This window comes from Tupaia chinensis, unplaced genomic scaffold (assembly GCF_000334495.1).
Source record: "Tupaia chinensis unplaced genomic scaffold, TupChi_1.0 Scaffold147003_1, whole genome shotgun sequence".
NCBI classification, from domain to species: domain Eukaryota; kingdom Metazoa; phylum Chordata; class Mammalia; order Scandentia; family Tupaiidae; genus Tupaia; species Tupaia belangeri.
The window spans coordinates 2511808-2531925 of NW_006206856.1; the positions used below are offsets into that span (position 1 = coordinate 2511808).

At 39.9% G+C, this 20118-nt stretch overlaps 1 pseudogene; it reads right to left on the reverse strand.

The window, feature by feature from the left end:
- Positions 1-6499: 6499 nt before the first annotated feature.
- LOC102493148 (keratin, type I cytoskeletal 18 pseudogene) lies at positions 6500-7768 on the reverse strand (annotated as a pseudogene).
- Between the last annotated feature and the right edge of the window lie 12350 nt (positions 7769-20118).

Below are 20118 nucleotides of genomic sequence, written 5' to 3' on the forward strand. Positions count from 1 at the left end.
CTCATTCTCTTATTCTCATGAAGGAAATAATTTAAGTAAAAATAGCAAAGAAAGAAAAAAGTTAAAAACATGCTAGTCTCACTTCTCCATAGCAAGTCAACACTGAAAGACAGTAGAGAAACAATTTAAAGATATCAAAACAAAGTATAAACAAAAGTGTTTTTAGATATAAAGTATAAAATCTACAAACAGTTCTGAACATCCAAAACTCAGCCAACTATCTTGTCCATGATCCCTTCCTAAGAAAACTAGTAGAACAGGGCTCCTCAACCCCAGGTGCCAGTCTGGCCACACAGCAGGAGGTCAATTGCAGGCAAGCCAGTGAAGCTTCATTTGTATTTAGAACCATTCACATTATTGCCTGCGCTCCACCTCCTGTCTAATCAGTGGCAGCATTAGGTTCTCATAGGAGCATGAACCCTACTGTGAACTGTATCTGAGGGATATAGGTTGCAAGCTCCTTACGAGGATCTAACACCTGATGACTTGCAGTGGAGCTGAGGTAGTGACACTAGTACTGGGGAGCAGCTGCAAATACTACATGGTAAGTTGGATAATGAATTCATTATATATTACAATGCAATGAAGTGCACAATAAATGTAATGCACTTGAATCATCCTGAAACCATTGCACTCCAACTCTGGTCCATTGAAAAAAGTGTCTTTTATGAAACTGGTCCCTGGTCCTAAATGGTTGGGGACCACTGTACTAGAGGATAAAGCCAAAGGAAACTTCACAAAAGGAACTGCCAATGAACACTAAATAAATTTAACAGCAGAGGGACCAGCAGGTAGTATAGAGGCTAAGGTGATTGGATTCCCACATGGCTGACCACAGTTCAAGTCCTGGCGTGTATGCATGCATGCCCAAAATCCTGAGAGGAGAATGGAGAAGTGATTGCAATGTGGCCATCCCCCTGAGGGGTGATTTCTCACATTCCTTCTCTTTCTCCCTATGGGGGTTGAAATTGTAGCTTCCTATGGGGGTTGAAATTGTAGGAAAAACAATGTATCCTATGGGGAAAAAAAATGTGGAAAAAATAGAAATAAAGTACAACTTTATCTTGGTGCAACAGTTTTTGATAGTAGCATTTTGAAATTCATTGTGTTTTCATGATACCCATATTCCATGAATTTTTTAAAGACTCCTTTTATGAGGATGCCAATTTCTCTGTCCTAGCCGAAACTTATTTTCTGTCTTTCTGACTAGCCATTGCTGGAGGGTGAGAAGGGATATACCTCCCTGTGATTTTTATTTCATGACTAATGAAGTCTTAAGAGAGAGACATTTTGTTTTTGTTTTAGTGAGGTTAATTTGTAGTGTAGGTAACGGGATGAAGAAAACAGCATTATGCAGGGCTGGCAGGAGGTGTGTTGGTTAAAGGCGCTGGAATCCTGGAATCCCACATGGCCTATCATGGTTCAAGTCCCAGACCTGGTGACTTGTTCTCTCTTTCTCTCTCTGGTTAAAATTGAAAAATAATGATAATAAATAATTCTCAAAAAAAATAAACTAGCATTATGGAGCCTATTTAAAGTTTATGTAGAAAGATATTCATATCCAATTCATTAAAAACTTACTGAGCACTTATTTTGTGTTAGACATGATGGCTGAGCTCTTTTTCAAAAATTCAGTCACACTTAGTATTTCAAGTACAGTAACTCTAGTATGTCTTAGAACAGTGGCACAGAAAAAGTATTACTGTCTACAGTTTGATAAATAATATTCTCTATTTCAGTTACATATACTGAGCTTTAGATGCAGATACCCTATTCTCTACTCTCTGTTTCTCCATCTGCATGTTCTCACAGGCTCCTCAACTACAAGTCTAGATAGAACCAATGATCTTCCAGTTCTTCTGATCTGTCTTGTTTTAGCACTATAACCTCAATAAGCAATATCATCCAGATAAAGCTAGACTTTTATCAGTCCATATTCAGTGAGCCAACAAGTATTAATGATTCCAAATACATCTCGAAGTAAGGGTAGCAGGTAACCATTATCTTTTTCTTAGACTATAAGATTAGTTTCTTTTTTTTTTTTTAATCTCCCTGTATTTTCTTCTCTACTCCCTCTCCTATACTGAACTTTCCAAATGATTTTACTAAAAACAAACCAAATCTTGGCACATGCTTACTTAACATTATCTGAATTACTTCTGTTAGGGAATTTCTTAAAATGATATAAAAGCCCATTGGACCTCTGCTTCCTGCTCTCTCTCCAACCATGTCCTCTGTCACTAGGATACTACCCAGCCATATTGAATCTTTGGGTTCAAAGTGTGATATGTTCCTTCTAATCTCTGGGTCTTAAAGATCTGATCCTGGTTTATGTCCCAACCTTCCTAACCTTCCTTCTCCCCAACTACATTATCCGACCAATTGACTACCTTTTAGTTCCTAATAGAGTTATGCTTTCAAATGTCTCTTGGATCTTTGCACATACTATTCTAACATTTTACCTTCATCAATTGTTTTCAAGTTTATTAATTTAAAGGGAAAGACACACATGCACACAAACACACATACCATTTACAGGGTCTTGTCATACCAAGATCCTCCCTACCATCTCTAAGCCAGCCAGGATCATTAGTGTGCACAAGCACTTTTTAACCCATTTTTGTCTTACTTCTATTCATTCTTCAATTTGCATTTCTTCAAGAAGGTTTTCTCTGACCCTTAGGTTTGACCCTCCTGCTAGATGCACGCACTGCATCTTTTATGTACTTCAGTGTAGCACGCAATACATGTTACAGGTGTTACTTATTTTTCTTCTCAACTGCTCTGTGAGCTCTAAAAGGCAGCATCTGAGTCTGCCTCATTCACTACTGTATCTCCAACACCTGGCATCTTGCCAGACACACACAAAACGCTCAGTGCATACTTACTGAGTGTTGACTAATAAACAGCATAATTAACTTTGCTTGGGTAGGTCGATAAATGTTTTGGAGACAAAGAAATGTATGGTTTGGGGGGCTTGAAAAATGATTACAAGTTTTCAGAAGACTACAGTAAGTGTGAGGATAGTGAGAGGAAGGGCATTCTGGAAAGACAGAACACAATCTGCAAAGGCACAGGGTATGAAAAAGTATGGGGCATTAAGCAGCTGACAGTTCCTGGTTCCAACTAGGTAGGGCATGAATTTAAGGAACTGCTGAGATAAGGCTAGAGGATTAAAGAAGAGACCAGACAGATCATGGGAGGCCTGACAGGTCATATTCATCTTGTTGACACTGGGAACCATTCATGTCAAAGAGGAATTTTAACGTTTATTAAACTTTTATCATATTGTGGGTCTTCTTCCTTGAAGTATATCATCTCATTTAATGCTTACAATAATCACTCTGTCAACTGAGTTTCATCTGTGCTTAGTGAAAGTGGTTATCTCATTTATCCTGATAAAGTCAGTGTTTATAATAATATTCTAAGCAGGATTACCATTCTTTGAAGTCAGTTTCTGTGTATTATGGTTCTTTGTATCCCACAGAGAATTTAGGTCATTTTTGGTATACTTTTATCTATAGTTCCAGTTTTGATACAGTCTTATCAGTGTCTCTTTTAAAATGCCCCCACAGAATACCAGATATATCTTGATCATTTATTTCAGAGTACAGCACAGCTTTTAGCTATCTGTCTTCATTACTCTCGGCTTTGTTAATAAATTTGACAATGACATTAATATTTTGGGAAGTAGCTATTTCATATTATTTATGTTAAGTCACCAAAGATAATCAAGCTTTTTACATGAACTCCTTTTAAGATATTCTGTACGTGTTTAGACAATCTTTTGGAGCCTAAATAAGAAATTTTAATATTTATTCCTGTTAAACTATACTCCGTTAATTTAAGCTCCTAATCCTTTTTTCTATTCAGATCTCACTTAATTTATATGTTGGGACAGCTAATAGCCACATGGCCTAAAAATCCCCAAGATATAAACAGCTATACACTACTGTGCTGTTTTCCTTACCAACTCAGTCCTCTGCTCTCTCCAGTTGGTCTTTATGTATTTCAGAGTTTATGTATATATGGCATAAGCAGAAATTAATGTATAGTCTTACTTTTCATTTTTCTGCACTACAAGTATCATATTATATTCACTGTTTAGTAATCCCCCTAGTCGACATTTCTTAGAGATCTTTCTATACAGTCCATAAAGAGCTTCCTTATTTTAAAAATCTCTATATAGTTTGGCATAGCTGAGGTAGCCCATGCTAGATACTGCTTCCTTTTTTTTTTTTTTTTTTTTTTTGAGAGATTTTCACTGTAGGGCGCGTGCGCTCGCCAGACAGACAGAGAGAGACATAGAGACAGAAAGCGAGAAATCACCCCCCAGGGGGGATGGTCACGCCGCAATCCCTTCTCCTCCATTCTCCTCTCGGGATCTTGGGCACGCACGCACACGCGCCCGGCGTGAGTTTTAAGCCACCGGGTCCGGGACACGAACCGCGGTCGACTACGTGGGAGTCCAGTGACATAGCCATTACGCTAACTGCTGGTTCCCTAGATACTGCTTCCTGACAGTATGAGGACACATGGGAAGCAAAGGTTCAAGCCCAGCCTAACCTAAAAGCCAGGTGCCATGACATATTTCTACAGTCCTAACTACTAAGGAGGCTGAAGCAGGTGAATTATGACATAGTAGGACCCTGTCCTTAAAAAATAAATAGGGACCAGCAGTTGGCGTAATGGCTATGTCGCTGGACTCCCATGTAGTTGACTGCGGTTCGAGTCCCAGACCCGATGGCTTAAACTCACACCAGGCATGTGTGTGTGCATGCCCAAGATCCTGAGAGGAGAATGGAGGAAATTGCCCTGGGGCAGCAATTTCTCGCTTTCTGTCTCTGTTTCTCTGTCTTTTTGGCGAGTGCATGCACCTATAGCAAAAACCTCTTATTCACTCATTCATTAATAAATAAATACGAGTACAGTGGACAATTACATGCCACAAACTAGAGAACCTAAATGAAATGGAAAAATTCCTAAACACATAAATCCTACCAAGATTGAATCACAAAGGAATAGAAAATCTGGATAGACCCATAACTAGTAAGGAGACTGAAAACATTTTTTAAAAAACCCTGGATCTTATTATTTCAATGGTGAATTATAGCAAACATTTAAAGATTAACACGGATCTTTCTCAAACTCTTCCCCCCAAAAAAGAAACACTTCCTCATTCTGAGTCAGCATTGTACTTACTAATGCCAAAGCCAGACAAAGACACTGCAAACTACAAATCAATATCCTTCATGAGCACTGCAAGTACACTTGCTAAGGATTTCTGCACCAAACAGAATTCAGGAGCATATGAAATGGATTACAGACCATGACCAAGTAGAATTTATTCCTAAAATATAAGGATGGTTCAAGATCCATCAAAGCGATTAACATAATATAATCACATGAATAGAATAAAACTAAAAAAAAAAAAAGACCATCTCAACTGAGGCAGAAAAAAGTATCTGACAAAATTTAATACCCTTTCATGATTAAAAAATAACAATAATGCAACAAATAAAGAACACAAGGAAACTACCTCGTAATAATAAAAGTGCTATCTGAAAAACTCAGAGCTAACACATTTAATGGTAAAATTAGAATTTTTTCAGGACCAGCAGTTGGCATAATGGCTATGTCGCTGGACTCCCATGTAATCGACCATGGTTCGAGTTCCAAACCCAGTGGCTTAAACTCACGCCAGGCATGTGTGTGTGCATGCCCAAGATCCCAAGAGAAGAATGGAGGAGAAGGGATTGCAGCGTGGCCATCCCCCCCTGGGGTGATTTCTCACTTTCCATCTCTGTGTCTCTCTGGTCAGCACACGTGCCCTATAGCAGAAACCTCTCCAAAAAAAAAAAAATTTTACCAAGATCAGGAACAGAAGAATGCCCACTTTTCTAGTTCTATTCAATTTAGTACCACAAGTCTAGCCAGAACTAGGCAAGAAAAAGTATCCAAATTGGTAAAGAAGAATTAAAATTAGGAGCTCCAAGAAAACTGAACACACTGAAATAACTGAAGGGTGACCAACTGGAGAGCTCTACCCTTTTTCCCTACTTGGTCCTATGCTTCTCTACATCTATGCTTGTATCCTTTAGCTTTTTAATGGATCATTTTTCTTTTCATTTTTTAGTTCTTTTTTTTTTTTTGGAGAGATTTTTGCTATAGGGCACGTGCGCTCACCAGAAAGACAGAAAGCGAGAAATCACCCCCCAGGGGGGGATGGCCACGCCGCAATCCCTTCTCCATTTTCCTCTCGAGATCTTGGGCACACATGCACACAAGCCCGGGGTGAGTTTAAGCCACCAGGTCCTGACCATGAACCGCGGTCGACTACGTGGGAGTCCAGCGACATAGCCATTACGCTAACTGCTGGTCCCTTTAATGGATCATTTTTCTTTTTCCTGAAATATAATCTTTTTTTTTGTAATCATCTCTTCATCTCTGCATTTTTTATTGGCCTATTGCTTCCCAAAGGTACCCTGTTTCTGCTGTCTCAACGCCTCCAAATCTTGGTATCGTTGGTCTCAGACAGCACCTTACTGTCCATCATCCTGTGGGTGGTGGTCTTTTGGATGGTCTGCATGGAATTACTGCCATCCAGGGCATCACTCAGAATGAAGTCCTTGCCATCTTCCAGCAGGCAACGGTAGGTGGCAATCTCAGCCTCCAGCTTGACCTTGATGTTTAGCAGGGCCTCATACTCCTGGGCCTGGCGCGACCCCTCTGCACAGGTCTGTGCCAGCTGATTCCAGGTGCAGCAGGACTCCACTGAGCTGCTCCATCTGCATGGCATAGCAGGTCTCCACCTCCCTCAGGCTGTTCTCCAAGCTGACCTTCAAATTTCTCATGGAGTTCAGGTCAATCTCCAAGGACTGGGCCATGCGTCTCAGCTCCGTGAGTGTTGATTCTGCAACTCCAACCTCAGCAGACTGAGTGTGACCACTGTGATGCTCTACTCAATCTGCTGGGACCAGTATTTGTCCAGCTCCTCTCGGTTCTTCTGAGCCAGCTTGTTATATTGGGCCCGGATATCTGCCATGATCTTGCTGAGGTCTTGACATCTGGGAGCATTCACTTCCACAGTCAACCCAGAGCTGGCAGTCTGGGCTTGTAGGCCATTTACTTCCTCCTCTTGGTTCTTCTTCATGAAGAGCAGCTCCTCCTGGAGAGCCTTGATCTCTGTCCTTAGCTGCAGCCAAGTGACATTGGTGTCATAAATGAATCTTGCGGAGTCTGTGGATGTCACTCTCCACAGACTTGACACATGGCCAGCTCTGTCTCATACTTGACTCTAAAGTCATCAGCAGCAAGACGGGTATTGTCTATCTGAGGATGATGCAGACATTGTCCACAGAGTTTGCAAAGATCTGTGCCTTTAGCTACTTGATGGTCTTGAATTAATGCCTCCAGGCTCTGACCTGGGACCCCTTTTTCTCCAGGTGTTCTCAAATTTTGCTCTCCAGCCTCCATTTATCAGTCTCCAGGTTCCTCACTCTGTCCAGGTAGGAGTCCGGGCAATCATTCAGGTCTTGCATGGTCTCCTTCTCACCCTGGATGCTCCCCATTCCCACCAAACCCCGAGGCCCCCAGCCTCCTGGGAGGGTGCGGGTGCAGGAAATGGAGATCCAGGAGCCTGAGCCACCAGTGCCTGCATAGACACTGGCAGTGCTGCTTGCTGGCCAGACCTGGTGGCTGGGCACCCGGACTGAGCCAGGGACCAGTAGTTGGTGTTGAAGGTGGTGGAGCGGGTGGTGAAGCGCATGCGAGCCGAGAAAGCAAGCAAGACGCCAGGAATCTGGTACAAGCCATGGAGGATGCCAGGTCCAGCCCTGAACTATAATCTTTCAAACTTTAATGGGGGTGGGGGGGCCCAGCATGTGGTGTGGTGGTTAAGGACACTGGACTCCCACATGGCCAGTTGTGGTTCAAGTTCTGGAACCTGGCGGCTTGCTTTTTCACTTTCCCTCTCTCTCACTCTTTTAATCTAGTCAAATTAAAATAAATAAAGTTAAATAATTCTTTAAAAAAATCTTTAATGGGGAACTGAGGTAGTAGGTACCTAAGAATGTCACTAAGATCATATATATTTTCATTTTATATATAAATATTTTAGCAAATATACATATTTTGGGGGGAGAAGTTTTTGTTATAGGGTTTTTGTTAAAGATAGACAGACAGAAAGCGAGAAATCAGCCTCAGGGGGGATGACCACACTTCAATCCCTTCTCCAACATTCTCCTGTCAGGATCTTGGGCACGCACACACAAACACACGACGGTAGTAAATATATTTTTTAAAAAGTGAAATTATTTATGGAGACAGAAATTCCGGAGACAAATATGTTCATAGTGACAAAGCTAACAGAGATGCAAGAAAATAGAGACATCAAACTCCAGAAGATGCAGGAGAAAAGAAACACAGGAGGTGAGGAAGTTCTTGCATGTTCTGAAAGAGGAGATACGCATCATAAGAAAGAATCAAACAAAATTGTTACAGAAGAAGGCTTTCATACAGGAAATCAAAAATTCCCTTGAAAATATCAAAAGTAGATTACATCATGCAGAAGATCAAATCTTAGATGTAGAAGATAGAACCTCTGACCTAGAAAATCTCACCAAAAAGACTGAGAAAATAACAACAACAAAAAAATGAGAATAACATATGAGTAATACTAGATACCGGAACCACCAGTTGGCGTAATGGCTATGTCGCTGGACTCCCATGTAGTCAACCATGGTTCAAATCCTGGACCCAGTGGCTTAAACTCACATTGGGCATGTGTGCGTGCGTGCCCAGGATCCCAAGAGGAGAATGGAGGAGAAGGGATTGTGGCGTGGCCATCCCCCCCGGGGGGGGGGTGATTTCTCACTTTCTGTCTCTCTGTTGTTCTCTGTCTTTCTGGTGAGCGCATGCGCCCTACAGCAATGCATACATGCATACATACATACATAAATACTAGATACCATTAAATGCCCAAACATCCAGATCATTGGTATCCCAGAAGGTGAAGAAATTAACAAGGGCATTGATAATCTATTCCATGAAATTCTGGGAAAAAACTTTCCAAACCTGAAGAGGCACTCAAATATCCAGACCCAAGAAATACAAATAACCCCACATAGAATCAACCCAAGAAGTTCTTCCCCAAGGCCCATCATAGCCACACTGACCAAAACCACAGGCAGAGCCAAGATACTAAAGTGGCAAGTTACTTTTGAAGGATATCCCATAAAGCTAATGTCGGATCTCTCCTTGGAAACAATGTGAGCAAGGAAAGAATGGGAAAATATATTCAAAGTGTTAAGTGAAAAACAATTTCAACCAAGAACAGGATACCCAGCAACATTATCTTTCATATGAGAAGACAAAAACATTCTCAGATAAACAAAACCTGAAAGAATTTACCAACACCAGACCACCTCTCCAAGAAGTCCTGAAGGGAGTGCTACACCAGGAAAACTAAAATTGGACACACAGAAATAACAGTACAAGAAACAACTAAGAGGGAACCAGCAGTTAGCGTAATGGCTATGTCGCTGGACTCCCACATAGTCGACCGTGGTTCGCGTCCCGGACCCGGTGGCTTAAAACTCACGCTGGGCACGTGTGCATGCATGCCCAGGATCCCGAGAGGAGAATGGAGGAGAAGGGATTGTGGCGTGGCCATCCCCTCTGGGGGGTGATTTCTCGCTTTCTGTCTCTATGTCTCTCTCTGTCTGTCTGGCAAGTGCACGCGCCCTATAGCGAACCCCCCCCCCGCCAAAAAAGAAACAACTAAGAGAATGCCCAGCCGGGGACTAGCAGGTGGCATGGTGGTTAAGGCGCTGGACACTCCCAAATAGCCGACCACGGCTCAAGTCCTGGACTTGGTGGCTTGCTTTCTCATTTTCTCTCTCTTTCTCTGTCTCTCTCTGGTCAAATTAAAATAAATGAATGAATAGATAAAAATAAATAATTATTTAAAAAGAACAGCCTAATGGTAGGGACAAGTCCTGAGTTGAATGTTAACTTCCAGAGTTTAAATGGAAAGATCAGACCACAGTAACACTGCAAAATTAATAAAAGAGAGATTAATTACATGATTCTGAACTAGTGAAATAGAATTTTTTTTCTTTAGACTAAAACATTACTGATTTTCTTCAATGCTTTGATTTCCATATTTAAGGATTTTTGTCTTCTCTTGAACTGTTGATAGGTTAATCTACCTACTATTTGAACTGAATCCTAACCTTTTTCCTGGCTTTAAGTTTTAAGCAAATTTCTCATAATATTTTTTGATTTTGATCTATTAAAACTAACACTTTTTTAATTTAAAAATACCTAGTAATACCTATTTAATGACTGCAGTAAGCTATATAGCCCCAATGAGGTGCTACTTTATAGTATGCTCACTTTACTCACTGAGGTTTACGCCTAAAGTCAGATATGCATTCATGAATATGTATATATCAGCTGTGCTTGCTATTGAAAGTCTTTAAATTAAGATATTTAGTGAATCGATAAAATATGGGGAAAAAAAGGACATGGAAAACAACTGTACATACCAGAGACAGTGTGGGAGAAGGGGGGGAATTCGCATAGGGTGAGAGGTAGGGAATCAAGGGAGAGAAAGGCAAAATATTTAAGAAACAAGAAATAGAAAATTATTTGTTGATAATAACATGTAATGGTTATATCCTTGATTGAGCCAATATACCATGTATACTGGATGGAAAATCTCATTTTGTATACTGTATTGATTTATACTGAATGACTGTAAATTAATTAGATAATTAATTTTTTTAAAGATTACCTCTACACATTCATATGCAGATGACCAAATGTGACACTAAAATCTCAAGGAAAATTAAAAAAAAAAAAAAAAAGAGAGTCTGTGCAAGACCAGCAGATGGCATACTGGTTACTGGACTCCCATGTAATCAACTGCAATCTGAGTACCAGACCCAGGGACTTAAAGTGCATGCCAGGCGCATGTGTGTGCATGCCCAAAATCTCAAGAGGAGACTGGAGGAGAAGGAATTGCAGTGTGGCAATCTCCCTGGAGGGGTGATTTCTCACTTTCTGTCTCTCCAGTGAGTGCACATGCCCTATTGCAAAAATCTGTTTAAAAAAAATAAATAAAAGTGTGCAAGGGGCTAGCAGGTGGCATCATGGTTAAGGCACTAGACTCCCACATGGTTGATTGCAGTTTGAGTCCCAGACCTGGTGATTTGCTTTCTCTCTCTCTCTGGTTAAATTTTAAGAAGACTAATAATAATAATAATAATAATAATAATAATAAATAAAAATTATTTTTTAAATCTGTACAAAAGAAAAGTTAAAATAAAAAAATTCAGCAAAGTCAGCAAGATAAAAAGATCACAAAAAAATCAACTGTATATCTAGACATTAACATGAATAATCCTAAAAAGAAATTAAGAAAAAAATCCATTTATAATAGCATCAAAATTAATAAAATACTTGGGAATTGGCTTAACCAAAGAGGAAACAGGCTTGTACATGAGAACTACAAAACATTACCAGAAGAAAATGAAGACAAATAAATGGAATCTCATTCTTGTGGATTTTAAAACCTAATACATGATAAAATTGCCCAAAGCAATCTACATATTCAAGACAATCCCTAGCAAAATCCTAGCAACATTCTCTGTGAAAGGAGAAAAATCCATCCTAAAATGCAAATGAAATCTCAAAGCACCTCAAACAATTAAAGCAATCTTAAAAAATAAGAACAAAAATGGAAGAATCAACTTCCTATTTTTAAAATTTACTATAGGCTCAGTAGTACATGCTGGTGGATACTGGTACTCAGCAGACTGAACCCACTTGGGGGACTAGCATTCGATTCCCAGCCAATCCTAAAAAAGCTGGGCAAAGTGGTACACAGCTACTCAGTAGGTTGAGGCAAGAAGATGAGGACATAGACAGTGTCTTCAAAAAAAATTTTTTTAATTAAAAAATTTACTACAATGTTAGAGTAATCAAAACAGTGTGGTACCGGCATAAAAGACATATAGACCAATGATATAAAATAGAAGCTGAGAGGGGCCAGCAGGTGGTGTGGTGATTAAGGTGCTGGATTCCCACATGGCCTACTGCAGTTTGAGCCCTAGCACAAAACTCACAACAAATAAATAAACAGTAGTAAATAAATAAATATTCAAAAAAAATAGAAAGTCAAGAAATATACCCATACATACATGGTCAAATTACTTTTGACAAGGATGTCAAGACCATTCAATGGGGAAAAGACAATCTCTCCAATAAATGGTAGTGGGAAAATTAGATATCCACATATGAAAGAATCAATTGGACCCTTACCCACCACTGTTAGGGTAGCTAGACAGTAAGACATGAGTGGGGAGAGGAGATCTAGAGGTCTGCTGGCATTGTCCATTGACTCACCCATGAACCCAAGCCCTAGACTGCTCCTATGTAGATGGGAACATCTTACTATTCAAGATAGGAGACAGCACAGAAAACCTTACATAACTTGGAGCATGTTCAATATTGAACTGAGGAATCTTGCATAAATTGAGAGGTTGTAATTTACGAGCGTGCTCAGTGCTGAGCTTGGCTGTCCATAAATGACCTTTAGCTCATGAACATATAATTTATTTGCAGTGTGGTTTTTGCCTTCTCCCCTACTAAGGTATTCATGGGGAAATTATTATACAATTATATAATTAATTATTATATAACAAGGCCCAACAAAGCATGTGCATTAATGAAAGGGGTGGTACCAGGAAAGGGAGTGGAAAACAAAAAGAAGAAAAAAGGAAAAAGGCAATCAAAACTACGCAGAAGGGCAAGTGCACCAGGAAGATCCAATAAAAGCACACAATGCAGAACCCCCAAGGCTGGGGCTCACTCTTGGCCGTGCCCCTTCTACCTCTCAGGGGTGAATTTTTTAAATCTGTACAAAAGAAAAGTTAAAATAAAAAAATTCAGCAAAGTCAGCAAGATAAAAAGATCACAAAAAAATCAACTGTATATCTAGACATTAACATGAATAATACTAAAAAGAAATTAAGAAAAAAATCCATTTATAATAGCATCAAAATTAATAAAATACTTGGGAATTGGCTTAACCAAAGAGGAAACAGGCTTGTACATGAGAACTACAAAACATTACCAGAAGAAAATGAAGACAAATAAATGGAATCTCATTCTTGTGGATTTTAAAACCTAATACATGATAAAATTGCCCAAAGCAATCTACATATTCAAGACAATCCCTAGCAAAATCCTAGCAACATTCTCTGTGAAAGGAGAAAAATCCATCCTAAAATGCAAATGAAATCTCAAAGCACCTCAAACAATTAAAGCAATCTTAAAAAATAAGAACAAAAATGGAAGAATCAACTTCCTATTTTTAAAATTTACTATAGGCTCAGTAGTACATGCTGGTGGATACTGGTACTCAGCAGACTGAACCCACTTGGGGGACTAGCATTCGATTCCCAGCCAATCCTAAAAAAGCTGGGCAAAGTGGTACACAGCTACTCAGTAGGTTGAGGCAAGAAGATGAGGACATAGACAGTGTCTTCAAAAAAAATTTTTTTAATTAAAAAATTTACTACAATGTTAGAGTAATCAAAACAGTGTGGTACCGGCATAAAAGACATATAGACCAATGATATAAAATAGAAGCTGAGAGGGGCCAGCAGGTGGTGTGGTGATTAAGGTGCTGGATTCCCACATGGCCTACTGCAGTTTGAGCCCTAGCACAAAACTCACAACAAATAAATAAACAGTAGTAAATAAATAAATATTCAAAAAAAATAGAAAGTCAAGAAATATACCCATACATACATGGTCAAATTACTTTTGACAAGGATGTCAAGACCATTCAATGGGGAAAAGACAATCTCTCCAATAAATGGTAGTGGGAAAATTAGATATCCACATATGAAAGAATCAATTGGACCCTTACCCACCACTGTTAGGGTAGCTAGACAGTAAGACATGAGTGGGGAGAGGAGATCTAGAGGTCTGCTGGCATTGTCCATTGACTCACCCATGAACCCAAGCCCTAGACTGCTCCTATGTAGATGGGAACATCTTACTATTCAAGATAGGAGACAGCACAGAAAACCTTACATAACTTGGAGCATGTTCAATATTGAACTGAGGAATCTTGCATAAATTGAGAGGTTGTAATTTACGAGCGTGCTCAGTGCTGAGCTTGGCTGTCCATAAATGACCTTTAGCTCATGAACATATAATTTATTTGCAGTGTGGTTTTTGCCTTCTCCCCTACTAAGGTATTCATGGGGAAATTATTATACAATTATATAATTAATTATTATATAACAAGGCCCAACAAAGCATGTGCATTAATGAAAGGGGTGGTACCAGGAAAGGGAGTGGAAAACAAAAAGAAGAAAAAAGGAAAAAGGCAATCAAAACTACGCAGAAGGGCAAGTGCACCAGGAAGATCCAATAAAAGCACACAATGCAGAACCCCCAAGGCTGGGGCTCACTCTTGGCCGTGCCCCTTCTACCTCTCAGGGGTGAACTTTCACTTTACTTTTGCTCTGGTTTGTACTTTTGTTCTTGCCTCCAGTGAGCATGTGTACTCTATAGCAAAGTAAAAATAAATAAATAGATGGGCTAAAAAATAAATGTAGAAAAAAATGTTGAAAAAATATGTTCTAATTGGCTGAAGGGCATATACACTTGCTGGAGTCAGAGAGAGAGAAAATGAGAAAGTATCCCCCCATAGGAGATAGTCACATCACACTTTCCTCTCCTCTATTTCTCCCTCCTTTTGGGATTTTAGACAGTCTCTCTCTCTCTCTCTCTCTCTCTCTCTCTCTCTCTCTCTCTCTCTCTCACACACACACACACACACACACACACACACAATGTTTTTCAAGTCACTCGGTCTAGGATTCAAACCACACAGTTGGTCATATGGGATCCAGCCATCTTAACCACCATGCATGCCACTGGCTGGCCCCAAGTTGAAATGTTTCAAGTAGGAATTCTTAAACGGAGTCCAAAGATAAGCAGGGGCCGGCAGGTGGCACACTGGTTAAGAGTGCTGGACTCCCATATACATGGCTGACAGCAGTTCAAGTCCTAGACCTAGCAGTTTGCTTTCTCACTTTCTCTCTCTTTTGCTCTCACTCCGTCCCTCTCTGGTCAAATTTATAAACAAAGTTAAATAAAATAATTATTTTAAAAATATATTAAAGATAGGCTTCAAGAAGTTCATAAACATTCTGTTATGCCTAGTAAATTTTATTTCTGCATATGCAGATTTTCCATAATGTTTATTAGTCTCACAAGGGCACTCATACCCATTCTCCCCGCCTCCCCCAAATATAGCACCACTAGATTGAAAGGTAAGTGATAACTGCCAATGATACATAATAAAATTTTTACTTAAGTTTTAAAGCAAGACTAAGATTTGGTTTCTAAGTCCATGCTCTGGAAAAGGGTAGATTTGTTCTGCTTAGTGGCCACAGAGAGATAGGCATCTTCCCACTAGAGCTAAATTGAAGACAGACTCAAAGCCAGAATGCCAGAGTTTAAATCTTAGCCTCACCACTAACAGCCTCTGTGACCTTTGGCAAGCTGCTTAACCATTCTGTGCCTCAATTTTCTTGTCTTTTTTTTTTTTTTAGAGAGAGATTTTTGCTATAGGACACATGTGCTCACCAGAGAGACAGAAGGCAAGAAATCACTCCCCAGGGGGATGGCCACACTGCAGTCCCTTCTTCTTCAGTCTCCTCTTGGGATTTTGGGCACGCATGCACACACACACCCAGCATGAATCCTAAGCCACCAGGTCTGGGACTCAAATCGTGGCCAACTATGTGAGAGTCCAGCAATGTCATCATTACACCATCTGCTGGTCCCTCAGTTTTCTCATCTTTTAAAAGGAATAATATGCCTCATAAAACTACATAAAGTGGGGCCAGCAGGTGGCGTGATGTTTAAGGGGCTAGATGCCCACATGACCAACCATTGTTTGAGTCTCAGATCTGGTGGCTTGAAAATCATACCAGGTTAATGGAACACAGAAATGGTTTATTACCGTTGATGATAACATGTATAGTATTCTCAACTGGATTGGTCTGAGAAGTATTTCATGGTGGGTAAATTCTCTTTACAAGCCAAATAATATATCATGATTGAATGTTTAAAAAATAATGAAAGGGGCCAGCAGTTGGAGTGATGGCTATGTCGCTGGACTCCCACATAGTTGACCGTGTTTCAAGCCCTGGACCCAGTAGATTAAACTCACGCCGGGCATGTGTGCGTGTGTGCCCAAGATACTGAGAGGAAGATGGAGGAGAAAGGATTGCAGTGTGGCCATCCCCCCAGGGGGTGATTTCTTGCTTTCTGTCTCTCTGTCTCTGTCTTTCTGACAAGTGCACACACCCTACAGCAAAAACCTCTCAAAAAAAAAAAAAGAATTATTTATTCATTTAATTCTATCATTATTATTGTTTAACTTGGCCAGAAAGAGAGAAAAAGGAAAAGCAAGAGAGCAAGCCACCAGGTCAGGGACTCAAACTGAGGTTGGTCATATGGGAGTTCAGCACCTTAACCACCATGCTACCTGCTGGCCCTGCCACTTTCATAATTTTTTAAAAGCCAAAAGGATTTTTTAAATTAAGTACATTATACTTGCCTATACCATGTATAAGCATATTGCAACTACAGACCTTCCATAATATCTCTAAAGCTGTACAGCAGTTTCTCCTTGGTTTAGCTTTCAATGGGTTCACTTACCTGCGGGTCAACTGCAGTACAAGAATATGAATTGGAGGGCCAGCAGGTGGCATGGTGCTAAAGGGCACTGGACTCCCGCACGGCCAACCATGGTTCAAGTCCCAGACCTGGTGGCTTGCTTTCTCACTTTCCCTTTCTCTGTCTCTCTCTGATCAAATGGAAAATCATAATAATAATAATAAATAAAATTGAATAAAATAATTCTTTTTTAAAAAGAACATGAAGTGGAAAATTCCAGAAATAAGCAATTCACAAGTTTTAAATTATGCATCATTCTTAGTAGCATGATAAAATCTGTGCAGACCTGCCCTATCCTGCCCAGGTCATGAGTTATCCCTTTGCATAACACATCCATACTGTATATTCCACCTACCCATTAGTCACTCAGCAGCCATCTTGGTTACTAGATTTACTATCACAGTATTTCAGTGCTCATGTTTAAGTAACCCTTATTTTACTTGATAATGGCAGGGCCAATGGTTAAGGTGCTGGGTTCTCACATGGCCAACCAGTTTGAGTCCCAGATCTGGGAACTTGAAAATCATGCTCGACACAAATCATGCTCAACGCTAGTGCATGCAGGGGATGATTTCTCACTTTCCTCCTCTCTGTCTGTCTCTTGTGAATGTATGCACCCTTTGGCAAAAACTTAAATAAAATAAATGATGATCCATAAGCTCAAGAGTAGTGATGCTGGCATACTGTTACAGGTGTTCTATTTTAATAGTTTCATTTTTTCCTCTGTGGCCAGCTGGTGGTGTAGTGGTTAAGGTGGTTGGATTCCACATGGTGGACTATGTGATTTGAGTCCTAGACCTGGCAGATTGAAAAATACAGAGAACAGCAGTTAGCATAATGGCTATGTCGCTGGACTCCCATGTAGTCGACCGCAGTTTGTGTCCCAGACCCAGTGGCTTGAAACTCACGCTGGGCGCGTGTGCGTGCGTGCCCAAGATCCCGAGAGAAGAATGGAAGAGAAGGGATTGCGATGTGGCCATCGCCCCTGGGGGGTAATTTCTCCCTTTCTGTCTCTCTCTGTCTGGTGAGCGCACGCGCTCTGTAGCGAAAATCTCTCCAAAAAAATAATAATAATAAAAATAAAATGGGTATGTGTACGTACGTGCCCAAAATCCCAAGAGGAGAAGGGATGGTGGCATGGCCAGCTCCCCGAGGTGGGATGGGGAGGCTGAGTTCTCACTCTCCCTCTCTTCTGCTTTGTCTCTCTCCAGTGAGCAGAGCATGTACCCAAAGGCAAAAACTTTTTTAAAAAGTTTTAAAGTTACAGTGAGGGTTAAAAACTTAATATATGTAAATTGCGGAGAACAGTGGCCAATACAATCTCTCTCCAGTGAGTGCACACCTTCTATAGCAAAAGAAAAAAAACCCTCCTGGAGCTAGCAGATGGCATAGTGGTTACATTGCTGGACTCCCACATGGTCAACTGTGGTTCAAGTCTTGAACCTGGAGGCTTGAAACTCACACCTGGTGCCTGTACATATGTGTCCAAGAACCCAGCAGGAGAATGGAGAAGGGACTGCGGCATGGCCATCCCCCACTGGGTGGGAGGGGGGGTGGGTTCTCACTTTTCCACCGTCTCTCCCTTGCTCTCACAGGTACGTATGTATAGGAAAAACCAGTATGTATGGGGTTATTTCAAAAAGATAATGGAAAATGGAATTAAAGTATAAGTTTATTTTAGTAGAAAGAAATTCTGAAATCACTGCAAAATTTTTTCATAACACACATTTCAAATTTATTTTTTGAAGACTCTTTGTACAGCTGCATCTCAAATGATGTTAGGGATGCAGTCCAATAAACCCTCTGTAAGTCAAAATGCATCTTTTTTTTTTCATTTATTTATTTTAATTTGACCAGAGAGAGAAAGAGTGAGAAAGCAAGCCACCAGGTCTGGGAGTTGAACCATGGTTGGTCATGTGGGAGTGTCCAGTGCCTTAACCACCACGTCACCTGCTGGTCCCCCAAAAATGCATCTAATATCATAATAAATCATTATAAAATTTTTAAAAATCTTAAGCTGAAACACTAAAAGTCAGGAAACATCTATCTTTAGGGTTCAGTACTACCAACTATTTCAGGCCTTTACTGAAGGTCTTTGAACATATCCCCTGCAGATAAGAAAGAACTACTGTAGTCATTTATATATAACTCTAGTAATATAAAAATATCACAGAATTCAACACTATGGTTTGCTTTCCTCTATGTGAAGTAAAAGAAATAACCATTGTTAAATCTTTTGATCAAACATTAGTCCTCACAACAGAATTCTGAGTCTCTAAGATCAAAAACAGTTACTTATGAATTATACTACTAAGTTTTAATTTTCCATTTCTAGATAAGAGCCCTTACATTAGAAACTTTTTGAAATGTATTTCAAACACAGGTAAAATGGAATTTTTAATAGCATGTGTAATTAATTAGGTAACCCAAATGAGTCCCAAATGAGTTTCAGTCATGGGGCAAAAGGAAGAACATGTAAAGTCTGACAAGAAAAAAACAAAGATTTCAAAAGGATAGTGTGCAGAGTGAAAAAGAGAGGAGGATAAGGACAGAGGCATGAAAGACAGATGGAAGAGAACAACAAGGTGTCAACCTGCCATCCTGGCCATAGACAACAAACCATTAAGGAGAAATGCAGGCAGAGCTGCAGGAGCAGTTTTCTCTCCAAGAAATTGAGACCGGGGAAAACAGTAGTACACACAATCAGTTCTAGCACTGTTTTAGGGTCCATCAGGCATCAAAAAAATCCCAGACAAAGCCAGTTGGGGGAATTCTCAGTAATTCTTTTTTTTAAAGTATAAGACTCGGAGGAAAAATGTTTTAACACACAGCCCAAAATTCTGTTTACAGAACTTATTTCTATCATTTACCTCACTGAAGTAAACTTTAAAAGAAAATGCAACCCAAGGTGTTAATTCCATCCACTGATGAAGTAATAAAATGTAGCTGTCATTTCCTTAATCAATAATCTTATTTCCAATTTATAATCTCCAAATACCACGTAGAAAAACATTCTCATTGGTATCAAAGTTAATAAGATCATTTATAAAGCAACAATGCCTACTACAGCAGTATTTTCTTACTGAAATTATACATAAACTCAGACCTCATGTGAGGAAAGATAAATATATTTACTTTACTGAAGAGACAAATAGAAGGCAGTTAAATGATTCACAATCATAGGTTTTCCATGTTAGGAGTGGTACTGCCAACTTCTGATAAATAAACTTTATTATCCTCTGTAGTATAATGTACTTTCCCTAAATCACTTCCGTTCCTCCATTTACCATACTAAAACACGTTTTTCCCTTGATCACAGTGTTTCAACAGCTCTCCACCTCCCAC